The sequence below is a fragment of the Ostrea edulis genome, chromosome 9 (assembly GCF_947568905.1).
Source record: "Ostrea edulis chromosome 9, xbOstEdul1.1, whole genome shotgun sequence".
NCBI classification, from domain to species: domain Eukaryota; kingdom Metazoa; phylum Mollusca; class Bivalvia; order Ostreida; family Ostreidae; genus Ostrea; species Ostrea edulis.
Window position 1 is genome coordinate 4,745,817 of NC_079172.1, and position 14,506 is coordinate 4,760,322.

Below are 14,506 nucleotides of genomic sequence, written 5' to 3' on the forward strand. Positions count from 1 at the left end.
CGGTGGGGTATACGGGCCCTGAATGGCGTGTTCTCACCGCATGGTCCCCGGCCGGACACTTTTCAGATTTTGGCATTCTCAGGCCGCTCAGAACCCGCTACCTAGTCGGATACCTAATCGCAGTGTAATGTGACACAGGTATTAGAAATGTTACGTTCAACGAACTCTTTCAAATAAAAGAATTATCTATTATTGATACACTTATTTTACTTTAGGGCAGTAACAATTTGGGGGTATGGAATTAATAGCAAAGGTTTTCATGCTGTTCACAAAATTTTATTGACTTCAAGCAGATTCTCATGATAGTCATTCATTTCATATTATATGTGCATGTATAATTATAATATTTATCTTGTCTATACATATGTTTTATGACACATTGTTATCAATTAATCTTAGGTGAGAACCTAGTAAGTTGTTCAAACCTATTATATATGCAATAAAATACACGTATGATCAAATCAAAGGTACATTGAGCCCCTTCTTTGACATTTTCGAAAACAAACAAACAAAAACCACTCCAAAACAAAACAAAACCATCAACTCATATATAAGCCTGACGCGTCCCATATCGATTGTTAGGTCGTTCTTGGTACACATACTTTGACTACGGGTAACTCCGCTTACCTGATCAATATATATACTAGGGCTCACGGCCGACAGGGGGTGAGAGACAAAATCAGTTTATAATACGAATAAATCACAAGTAGGTTTTAGGTGCGAAAAGGTACGGTTTGATTCATAGGGTGTACATAGTTCAACGAACAAGCGTGTGACTCCTATTTTTCATTTTCAATCTCCAATTACACGTGCATCAAATCAATTATTGCTCTCATCAATCGCTGCACGTGTCAATGTGGATTTAATTCAGAGATCGGTATAAATTGTATGATGTTACAGACATCATTAATTCAATTGTGGGTATGTGAAATTGAAGATATCTCAAATTAAATGATTGCTCTCTCTGTCTCTCTCTCTCTCTTCCGCTCGTCAATTGAATTAATTTTTATAATTAATTATGTAAATATGTTTTTAAAAATATACACATTTTGCCCCTCCTCTTCTATGGACTTCAGCAATCCAACAAATTCATGTAGACAGTCAATAATTATCAAACTCCAAAAATGATAATAATGCAAAGTTTTGCCACACGAACGTTAAAGAAGGCTCGTTTTACTAATTGTGAATAGGAATATATAATATCCATTTGTTTTACACGAAAATCATGTAATTGACGTTGCACAAATCAAGTAAAAATATGTGACATAATTTAATATTGATGTACAACCTACCATCTTTCTTGACCTGTTGTATGAGAGGTGGAGATAACGAACAGTGACCAATCTCATAACTCCTATAAGTAATACAAAATAGAAAGTTGGGCAAACACGGATCCCTGGACACACCAGGGGTGGGATGAGGTGCCTTGGAGGAGTAAACATCCCCTGTCGACCAGTCACACCCGCCGTAAGCCCTATATCTTGATCAGGTAAACGGAGTTACCCGTAGTCAAATCAGTGTGCCAAGAACGGCCTAACGATCGGTATGAAACACGTCAAACAGAATTTGACCCAATGGTAGGTTGTATTGGCAAACTAGATCGTTTTATAACGACCATGGAATTTGCGAAATGCTGACTTTAAACGAGACTGTTGAAACCCCTGCACCATTAACTTGCTTGTCAGTAGCCTGCCTCGATTTTAAAACCGACCATATGCAGAACAAGCGCTTGCGTATCGTATCAATTGAGAGATATAAACACCATAAGCAGGTGATACTAGAATATTGCTACATAAATTTAGGAAGTTGACGATGGGGAAGCTGAAATCATCCCGTTTGTCATAAAATTGAGTTATTAGTTTGCCGTTGATATCTTGAATAAATTCTGCTTCAAAGGAATATAAAAACAGGCCAGTTAACAAAGGGGCACAATTCGTACCCATGGGAATTCCAACCGGCCTTTTGAAGACCTGGTCATTAAAGACCACGAAGATAATTGTCAATGCGGAACTCCAGCATATCTTTTTTTATTTCATCTTCAAAGTTGAAGTTTCACATTACAAATCGAGACTTATAGATAGTATCACAAACTAGTTTGTAATCTAAATGTGTACATTCCTTGTTTTTCCCTTTGCAGGTTTACCACGTGGGTTAGTTAATAGTGAAAAGTGAAGATAAGGAATCATAATTGACATAATGAATACTAAATTAAAAAGTAGGACAACACGGACCACTTTACACACAAGAGGTGGGATCAGTTGCCTAGGAGGAGAAAGCATTCCCTGCTGATCGGTCACACCCGCCGTGATTCCCCTATCTATAACGGGTAACTGGAGTAACCCGTAGTCCAAATCAATATGCAAAGAACGGTCTAGCAATTAGTAGGAAACACGCCAGACAGCATTCGACCTAACGACAGGTTACATTTGCAAATTGTATTGCGTATTACTAAAACCAGTACTGCTTATAGGTCACGAAGAACATGTACAGTGGAGCCTCGTTAATCCGGACACTTTGGTTCCCAGCAAAATCGTCCGGATAAATGAAGCGTCCGGATAATTGAATCGCATATTTTTTAGCTTTGCATAAGTAACCGATATGTGCCTACTTTCTTGATGCATAGTGAATTAAACATATTCTCTCATTGGATTTAACCATTTGCATTGGTAAATAAATTATGATAATGTTAACATTTACATGTATTTCAAAGCACTAAAATTTAATGTACGAGAGTATTTGTCTGTGCTTACATTGTACATACATATGATTCCTACAAATAAATATACAAAACTGTGTACCGTATGCACTAAAACAAATAATGAAGCACTTTATGTAAATATAAGTAAATAAATCATTAGTAACTAACATAATCATTTACACTTCAAACATCTCATCACACTTTTATTTCTTAAAGAGGCCGGTAATTTCCATCTGTCACGATTCACGGGTTCGGCGGTCTGTTAAAACAATCTTCATCGTCCAAAGTTGATATAAGAATTTCGTGATTATCATGTCAGTTGACAACATTCTATAACCAAAATTCAATCTGCCAGAGTTTATATTTCTTATTCTCTAATTATCCAAGACAATATCGGGAGAACAAAATCATTTAAGCTCGTAATATCAAGACCTACTACTGCTTTGATCTAGTCACGCGCACCTATTATTTTCATGATGCAATAATAACGGAACAAAACTCGGGTGAAACAAACATTACAGGTACATACAGAATTTAATTGTCATTTTCCTTAAAATGGTAATTTTCTCACTTCTACCCAGAGTTTAAAAATTCGAAAACAATAAAGCTCTTCAACGTCGTAACAAGAATCAATCGTACACAGGTACATTCTACATGCGTGACAATCTAAACGTTAAAACTTACTACATATACATGAACATACATGTATATTTCACGCCAATCAACAGTATAAAACAGTATAAAATCCAGAATCTAGAAGTATAATCTACACTATTTAGATTTGAATAAGCCGATATAAATTTACGAATCAGTACAACTGATATGTGTACAGTTAAAAAATTATCATTACGGCATGATGTTTAATTTATTAATACTATTAGGATATTGATCAAGACTATAAAACGATATGCTACAGATTTATTTACAAAATTCAACACTACACGCAATAAAGATCTTATGTGCGAAAATTGGCAATACAATGTCTCGATCGGCACGTGCTATCTAACGGACTTATCATCACACACCACCTAATTGGAGGGAGATGTTGACAGGGTACAGGTAATTGCTTCAATTAGACAGTTTGGCTTGTTTTCTTTATAATTTACGCCTTGCTAAACTTGTCCGACACAGACCTTCCCTAAACAAAATTACCGTCCGGATTAACGGTACAATTTTCTTTGCATTATAACGTTTTGTAGTAAAAAGTGACCGTCCGGATCCGGAACGCGAATTTCCGGATTAATGATGCAAAATAATGTATAACAATTCTGTTCCCTAGAAAAATCGTCCGGAAGGTGAAGCGTCCGGATTAATGGCGTCCGGATTACCGAGGCTCCACTGTATTACAATAATAACATGGACGAGGAAGACACCAATAAGTTATGATAATAACAACTCGTAAGTTTACACAAAATAGAGCATGCGTCTTATATAATATAAAGAACATATTTCTTGAAATGTTGAGAATAAATCTCTTTATGCCTCTGATTTCAGCCTAGAAGCTTTATATAAAAAATCCCCCAAATTACACTCAATAGTTGTACTTGTATTTGATTGCAGTTTTAATAATTTATACATGCACTGGCGGGTTTTCATAATAACACTTAACCAATATATAATTTACTTAGTTTTTCATATATAAAGAACAAATAAATATAAAGTGATATTCGTCTTCAATGTCTCTATTTGCACGCAAATAATATCATTGTAACGACCATAAATTTTGCGAATTGTTGACTTCAAACGAGACTGTTGAAACCCCTGTGACTACAATTTATTTGTCAGTAGCATGTCTCGATTTAAAAATTGATCATACACATAACATGCTCTTGCGTATCAAATCAGTTAAAAGACCGATGGTATCTCACTTTGCAAGTTTTTTTGTGAAGTTTTGGAATCCAGTATATAGGTATTCATTCGTCCCATTGACTGGGATATTAAATGTGAAGTGTGATCATGAAAAATTCGGTCGTTTGAAAGGGGACTTGGAGCAGAAGTGTGGAATTAAAGCCAAGTTTGTCAAAATACAGTTGTAATAACGAGCATTACAGAGAAAGACAATGCTCTTACAAGTTATGTTGTTACAAGCTTTGTCGACTGGAACCAATACATATTTCCCATGTAACCTATCTAATTCTTTCACCGACCACAGAAGGTTATTTAGTGCGCACAATATTCCTCCTAAGTAGATACATATACCCCTTTTGACAAAGTATCAAGTTCCTCCTTTTCATATTTAGCTCATCGTCTGATATAATCTTACTGAAATGAAGTTCTGTATGTAGTAGGTGGACTGAAAGATCGGGGTTCTCTGAATTTCGAACCTTTCGAAATAAATGTCTTTTATGGTAGCATATTTCTGCCATCATAAGTATATGTTGACCTGTGAGATGATTATGCCAACTCGTTAGTTAAAACTAAGTCAACAAGTTTATCATTATGTGGACTTGTCAAAACAACATGTGTGGACTTGTCGGAACATTATGTGGACTTGTCAGAACATTATGTGGACTTGTCAGAACAGTACGTGGACTTGTCAGAACATCATGTGGACTAGTCAGAACATTATATTGACTTGTCAGAATATTATGTGGACTTGTCAGAACATTATGTGGAATTGTCAGAACATTATGTGGAATTGTCAGAACATTGTGTGGATTTGTAAGAACATTATGTGGACTTGTCAGAACATTATGTGGACTTGTCAGAACATTATGTGAACTTGTCAGAACATTTTGTGGATTTGTAAGAACACTATGTGGACTATTATGTGGACTTGTCAGAACATTGTGTGGATTTGTAAGAACATTATGTGGACTTGTCAGAACATTATGCGGACTTGTCAGAACATTATGTGAACTTGTCAGAACATTTTGTGGATTTGTAAGAACACTATGTGGACTATTATGTGGACTTATCAGAACATTATGCGGACTTGTCAGAACATTATGTGAACTTGTCAGAACATTTTGTGGATTTGTAAGAACATTATGTGGACTTGTCAGAACATCATGTGGACTCGTCAGAACAATATGTGGACTTGTCAGAATATTATGTGGACTTGTCGGAACATCATGTGGACTAGTCAGAACAATATGTGGACTTGTCAGAATATTATGTGGACTTGTCAGAATATTATGTGGACTCGTCAGAACAATATGCGGACTTGTCAGAATATTATGTGGATCTGTAAGATCTTTATATTGGCTTGTCAGATCCTCAGTTATGTTGTTGAGCGGATTGCATATTTTGGGCGTGAAAGCATTTTTACGGTTCATTATTGGACTGAATGAGGTAGCGTGTTAATGCCACTAACTGCCATCGACTCGTCATCATAATATCTGAAAAGTCAACATAATTTTCGGACAAGTCAACAATTATCTGACAAGTCGACATAATTTTTTGACATATCAACATGTTGACTTGTCATATGATTATGTTGACTCGTTAGATACATTATGGCAACTTGCTGGAAAGTGATGTTGACTTGTCAGATGATTATATTGTATGGAGCGCCAAATTAACATAAACTCAAATAATTGAAGATATCATCAATTCATTTGATGCGCGCAACAATTCAATTAAAGATCTCTTCAAATAATGAATGATATCTTCAATTCTGAATTATTGCGCTCATTAATTGAATTGATGATAGCATTAATTCTTCAGCTGAATTGATGTGCGCTTCAACCGAATTAATAATCTCTTCAAATGAATTAATGATACCAACAATTGAATTGATGTGCGCTACAATTCAATTGAAGAGAGCAATAATTGATATAATGCGCACATTAAATCAATTGATGAGAGCAATAATTGAATTGATGCGCGCATTAATTAATTTAATGAGACCAATAATTGATTTAATGCCCGCATTATTGCTCTCTTCAATTGAATTAATGCTATTTTTAATTCATTTGAAGAGAGCAATAACTCTTTTAGAGAGAGCAACTATATAATTAAAGATATCTTCAATTCAACATATCCACAATTGAAATTATGATATCTTTAATTGAATTGTTGCTCTCTTTAAAAGAATTGATGCGCGCATTAATTCCTTATACAAAAGCATTGTAAATAATTAAAGATATATTCAATTGAATTAAAGAGATCATCAAATTATTTATACCGAGCTCTAAATTAATTATTGCGAGCAATATTTCTACGAAATTGATGTTCTCATCAATTAAATCGAAGAGAGCAATAGTTGAATTAATGTGCGCATCAAATCTATTATTGCTCTCAACTGATGCGCGCATTAATTGAATTGATGAGAGCAATAATTGATTTAATGCGCGTAATGATTCAATTAAAGAGAGCAATAATTGAATTGATGATATATCTTCAAGTAATTGAAGATATCTTCAATTATTCGAGTTTATGATAATTCGGCGCTCCATAATGTTGACTTTTCAGATCTTTATGTCGATTTCTAAGAAAAATATGTTGACAACTGGATGACACAAACTGGGCATGGACACGTTTTCATGTTGAAGTTTTGAACATGTGAATACTTGACAAGTCGAAAAAAAGATGCGACAAGTCGACATAAAGATCTGACAAGTCGACATAAAGATCCGACAAGTCGACATAATTATCTGACAAGAGGTGGCAAAACTATATGCCACCATATGACATTCCTCCGATGGTCTATATCTAGGCACTGTCAAGTTTATTGATAGTAATGATCGAGTAAAAATGGGATTTATAAAGAGAAATATTTCCCCCTGTTTATGTCTATTTTGATCGAGGGGAGAGCGTACACTTATTACAGGGAAACGTGTCCGGAAATTATCACGGTGTCCGATTCATAAACCTCACATTGAGGACCATTTCCTATGATGAAAGATGGCGGTAAATTCTAGTCAGTAAGATCATGATGTTGTAAGGTATGATTGTACAATATTGCCCATGAACGTTTAGCTTCATATAGGCATATAAAAACGTGCAAAAAACGTTTAGTTGATTTTGATTTTTTACTATTATTTTGCATATTTTTTTTTTCTTCTCAAGAGTTTCATCTTTTTAGCTCGGCTTCAGTTTAGGCACAGGCCAGGGGCCTGTCACGAAATATTTGCATTCTTTTATATATGACCCTTCTCTCTATATAAAATCTATCTTATTTTATATATAGAGAAGGATCATATATAAATGAATGCAAATATTTCGTGACTGACAGGCCCTTGTATTTCCGGTACTAATATGTGATGCATGATGGTGCTACCGATTGAACGAGCGCAGCATCGCTTTCAGTCAGATTCGATCACCGGTGGCCAGATAGGTCAGTTGGCAGAGCACCTAACTAGAGATTCATGGGGCCTGGGTTCGAATCCCGGTCTGGTCCGTTGCATTTTCTCCCTTCCTGTTACATTTGGTGCCGTTGACCACCTTTGGATTTGCAGGCAGGTGAAAGTCCTACCAGAGGCAATTCCGTCTGTCGGATCTTAGTGACTTCTGTCTGTCGGATCTTAGTGACTTCCGTCTGTCGGATCTTAGTGACTTCTGTCTGTCGGATCTTAGTGACTTCCGTCCCTCGGATCTTAGATCTGTAAACGTCACATAGTTTACTTCTCCGGAACCACGGAGCCAATGTTCAACCAGACAGGCCGTAAAGTACATGTTAAATGGGATTTAAAATAGTTCACACAAAGGATCAAACCCTATTCAAAGGGGAGATAATTAAGAATTGGTTAAAAAATATAACTGACATCTTTTTAAATATCTTTATAAGCTGCGGCAGGAGGGGTCTGAAAATTTTAAAAATTAGAAGACAGTAGGAGACATTTCCTGGCATTTAGGCATTTAATTATAGCATTGAAATGATCAGTAAAATGTCATTTTAGAGACACCTGCTGATGAAAAGCACAGATGTTACAGTCTATGGTTTCAGCCAATAATTTGAGAGGGCATTTGTTATAAGCTCCCTTATTGCTCCCCCATTTTATACATGTGCATTCAAATGAATAAATAATAATAAGAAAACCCATTGGACATGACCCATACTAGGCTGCTGCCACTTATACTCCCCTCTCCACCCCACTCCAGAACATATAAAGCAAGAAATAAGAAAGAAAAGAGTAGAGTTTGGACAGAACCCTCTTATCCTCACAAGTTCATACCCTCCTCTTGCTAGGTAGTATCTCACTAGGCCTATAACTCTCTGATTGTGACATCAGTGTTTCATTGAATTAAGTCCATGATAAATATCATAACATGTATTTTTGTGGCTTTACTAATGAAAGTAGGGAGTGAGAAGTTGATGAGTGCTGGCTGTTAATGAAAATCCTGACATCTGTCATGTAATAAGTTTGAGAACAGAAAACTGTACAGAAACCTTGAAAAATCTGAAATTTTTGTGAAAAGCTGTACACTACTCATAAAAAATGCTATAATTCCTCAGTGTTAGAATATTACTATTAAAAACACAATCATGGTAGTTTCAAATTCATGTTATAGAAAAATTTATATAAAATTCATAAGCATATGAGATATTTTTAATATATCATTCACTATATGTGTTTAATTTTGCAGAAAAATGATAATTTTTGAACATAATGAAATTAAAACCATAATGTTCATTTTCAATCATAATGAAAAACTTTTTTGAGCACTGGCCATTCGGGCCTCTGAATCTGGACTGTTTACTAGATCAAAGAAAAATCCACTGGCCCAAATAATACAAAGTATTACCTATTTTTTAGTTTTGTAAAGAACTCTGACGAACGAGTACAAGATTTGAACCACTGCTATATAGTTTTAGTCATGATTATTTCAAGTGCATTAGAAAGACTCTCCTAATAACTGTGCCATCTTCACTCCATTTCAATATATGGTGTTATAATTCTAGCTGAAAGTCAGTGGTATTGATGATTTTGAAAGCACAGACCCATCGGTCTTGTATATGTAATATTTAACAAGTCCAACCTCAAGTTCACTGGACAGTGGACCAGTGGCTAATTTCATAGACTGCAGTCTACAATACAATATTCAGCTTATTAGCTCACCTGAACCGAAGGCTCAAGTGAGGTTTTCTGATCAAAATTTGTCTGTCATCGTCGGCATAAAGTTTTCACATTTTCATCTTCTTCTCCAGAACCACTTGGTCAATTTCAACCAAACTTGGCACAAAGCATCCTTGGGTGAAGGGCTTTCAAGTTTGTTCAAATGAAGGGCCATACCCCCTTCAAAAGGGAGATAATCACAAAAATGCAAAATTAGGGTAGGGTCATTTAAAAATCTTCTCGAGAACCACTAAGCCAAAAGAGCTGAGATTTACATGAAAGCTTCCTGATACAGTGCAGATTCAAGTTTGATCAAATCATGGCCCCCAGGGCTAGGTTGGGGCCACAATAGGGGATCAAAGTTTTACATAAAAATATATAGGGAAAATCTTTAAAAATCTTCTTCTCAAGAACCATTGTGTCAAAGAAGTTGACATTTACATGAAAGCTTTCTGACATAGTGCATATTCAAGTTTGTAAAAATCATGGCCTTCAGGAGTAGGTTGGGGTCACAACAGGGACTAAGGTTTTACATGCAAATATATATGGAAAGTCCTCAGATATGGGCAAATGTGACTCGGGTGAGCAATGTGGCCCATGGGCCTCTTGTTATATACAATGTACAAGATTGAAGTGTCATAACTTAATCCAAGTGTATTGAGAATTTCAGACGAGGGATCATATTGGCAAGTCTTCCTCATAGTTAAGGATACGCAGGACACTGATCACGTGATATGTCAGAAACTCAATGTCATAATATTGGCTGCTGTTGCTGTACTAGCTATGACATCATGGCCAACTAAACTATGTTAAGTCTCCTGCTAGGCTTTGACATTATAACTGTACATTGTGATGTCATTGGTAAGGCTCCCAAACCTGAGCGAATGAGAAAATTCATCAAGACATGATTTTTCAGATTTTTTCTATATTTTTCTCAAATTTCTCAACTAATTTTCATTTGAATTGGAAAAAAATATTCTGAATAAATTTGATTTGTTTAGTTCTTAGTAATTCTTGAATATTTATAAACATTGACGGTACTGTTTTAGCATATGTAGGGATAAATGACAAATAATTGAAAAGGCATCTGTTCCCTCTAGTTTGTGTGAATTTCAATCAGAAATTAATTTCAGAGAAACTTTAAGAAGATTACGAAGTAAGGTGAATCAGTTTTCGCTGGTTTTCAGGGAAGGTAACTCTTTCATATCCATAACTCCCTTCAATGACAAGAAGCCTCACATGATTTGGACATATTTGTATTGAGCATCCCCTATACTATGTTTTACAAAGTATGAGGAAAATGATTTTTTCATGCCACTGTCCTGCCTGTATCCTTAAATTTGAAACACAACATACTGTCCATAGCACCGTAGCACAGTTCCTGCCCCTTTCTCATGCTTTTACTTCTTGGCATGTGTTTTCAAAATTACATCCCCCCCTATTACCATATGAAAAGTAGTGCTGCAGATCATGCATAATGCATGTGCAAAGGCAGGAAATTTTGTGTGCAGTCTGTACAAATCACATGTATACATCTTCAGAAAAACCACTGGATCAGAAAAGACAAAACTTAAATATGTGAAAACTTCAATGAATGTAGATTCATAATCATTAAGGTTCAAATCATGGCCCCCAGAGGTAGGGTGGACCCACAATAGGTGATCAAAGTTTTACATAGGATAAATAGGAGACAAGTTCTCCTCAAATACAACAGGGTCATTATTAGTATATTTAGTTCTATTAATATGCAAGCATCCTCAGGTAATGTAGATTAGTTTATTCAAATCATGGCCACAGGGGATAGGATGAGTCCGCAATAGGGGAACACAGTTTCATATGGGAATATTTAGGAGGAAAACTTTAAAAATTCTTTTCTCAACAGCAAAAGTGTCATGATTAATCTGAATATGCAAGCATCCTCAGGTACTGCAGAAACCCTTGATTTTGTTGGCAAATATTGAACCTCTAAGATTTATACCAAGTCTAACTCTCAGCTACTGAATGGTTAGTACATGTATTTTTTTGTGAGTGGGAACTATTGTTGAACTTGAGCTGAACTTGGTGTGCATCATCTGATTGTATTTCAAAAAAATTGAAAGCTCAGGTGAGTTATTGATTTATGGTCCTTCATGAGTCTTTCTCTTTTAGAGAGGTCACCAGATTTAGGTGAAGTACCACAAATTTTGACCCTTTTGGTCCTTAAGGTAGTAGCAGTGGGGATTGATGGGCCAATGCATATCAGTTAGTTGCTATGGTAAGCAAAACTAATATTAGTAGAGACAATTTTACACAGAAGGATATATATATATACGACTTTAAAAGGCATATAATATGTACATGCAGTCCTGAATGTTTGGAATTTTTCACTTGTTAGAACTCGACTCCCTTTATCACCTCAAGACTATTTGAATACATTGCTAGTCTTATGAATCTGCAAAAACAGTTTTTAATCCACAAAACACTGCACACCCTATTTTGTCTCATTTATCTGGAATTCCATGTACAAGATCTGAATGGTCTTTTTGAACCACCAAATGCCTTTTTATGCCCCCAGCATCGAAGATCAGGAGACATATTGTTTTTGTCCTCTTTGTCATTCTGTCGAAAACTAACCTCACTCATAAATTTTGAATGATGAGGAATAGGGCTCTCATATTTCGTAAATACAGAGAACCTTGGTCTTTCATTTGGCAACAAAACTTCATCTTTGTTATGATCGAATTCTGTCGAAAATTATGCCAGACGATGGGCTAGAAATGAAGAACTTGGTTGATACCTTGTCAGAATGAATTAAAAGTATAAGAGGAATATTAAAACTTCGTATTAGACACATCAAAACAAAAGTACATACCATCTATCCTTCTGTGTTTAGTAAACCAGAAGTGATCAAAGAATTAGATAGGCTCATTAGTACAAGTTTATTTTAAATGAACTTGGCATAACTCCACTTTTAATTATCGTACTTTAATAATCATACTTATACTCCAACTGCCCTTTCAAAAGATGAAATTCTTCATAATCATGCTTCAGTTTTAGACACATTTAACATCCCAGTCAATTGGATGGATGGATATGAGTTACCGCACCTATACTGGATTCCTAAACTTTTCAAAAACCCTTACAAAGAAAGATACATTGCTGGGTCATGTAAATGTTTTACCAAGCCACCATCTTTGCTCCTCATATGAAAATATGAACAGCCGTGAAGGAGAAATTTCAAATGTATTGTGCCACAACATATGCCATAAATCAAATGTGGATTTTAAAAAATTCTTAAAAACTTTTAGTAAATTTGAAATCTCAAAACTTCTTTGACAAGATTTTTATTAGATTTGGAGATCTTTGACCAAATGACCTTTAACAGAAATGAATGATGATAATAACGTAAGAACTTTCGTTACTATCATCCTCGCTGTTTTTTCAACGACGAATTTTCTGTTCATATGAGCCGTATAAAAGATAAAATAACACCTGATCGTAATTGTTGCTAGTGTATGATATTTCTTACCTACATATCATTCACAAATAAACAATACAAATAGATATAATAAGTATAAACGTGGTCTTTCCGGAATTTCCTTCCGCCATCTTGAGATGATAGTAACGATCAGTTTAATACCAGTGTAGCTACCATGTATACACTGCCAACCAAGAGAGCGGGAGTCTTCATTTATCATTTTGATGAAATAAACATTTACCAGATTTTAACACGATAACACTATTGTGTAACAGAATAAAACAAAAAAAATAATGCATGTACAATATTGGTATCAATGCAGGTACAAACATATAGTGTACATGTACACATGTACAAGTTTTAATCTTGGTATTGTTGATCGTATTGTGTAGTTGTGTGATGTAGTACTGGTTAGTGTTTGAATTTGTTTACTTTATTTAAACAATTGTTATGTAGTGATATTTTAGTGCTATTGTATATATAGCAAAAATCAGGCACTCCGAATACTCAGATGCTTTTGGGGGATTTGACGGGAAACATCCGGATAATTGAGGCTCCACTATATCTTGTGTTTGATGGATAATTGAGGCTCCACTGTTCCTGTGTTTAATGGATAATTGAGGCTCCACTGTTTCTGTGTTTGATGTACCATTGGTTATTTTGTTATTGGGATTTCATGATGCACGTTTTTACAAAGTAAAGCGATGAACAAAAGACACTTCCGTAAAAACCAGTCAAGTGGAGATCGTTATAATTAATATTACTGATTTGATTGTAAATGAGCGTGAATGCACATATTGTATTCTATGTAACCCTGTATCTATTTTTAAAGGTCCACCGAGATAATTTATCAGAGTTACCTCTCTTTGTTTAATCTTTTAATCTATATTCAGTGAACTGCATTGAATACACCTGACTTATATACTTTATCATAAAATGATCAAAAACTGATGATTTCGATATTACTAAGTCTTATTCATCGATAATTTGATTTAGCACTAAAATGATTAATCTAATTGCATACGATCCAATTCAATTCGCATACAATACACATAAGCTTTTGTGTCATACCTGCATTAAAATAGCTGATGTATAATTCTCTTTTGTATAGGTTGTATCTGCAGGCCATCTTTGGGTGAAAATGAAGACCATGGTATCGTACTCCTATCAGCTTCAAACCAACATATTAGTAGCAGTTCACTTCCATAATGTTTTCTCATTATATAGTTCTCCTACAGCCCAAAGCAGAACAGAGCCATTCTAATCCAAACGTGTTATGCTGCCAATATGCATTATTTACAGCTTCTCACAGTTTTACTTTCCCCCCGCAGAATCTCTGGTCTACATTTT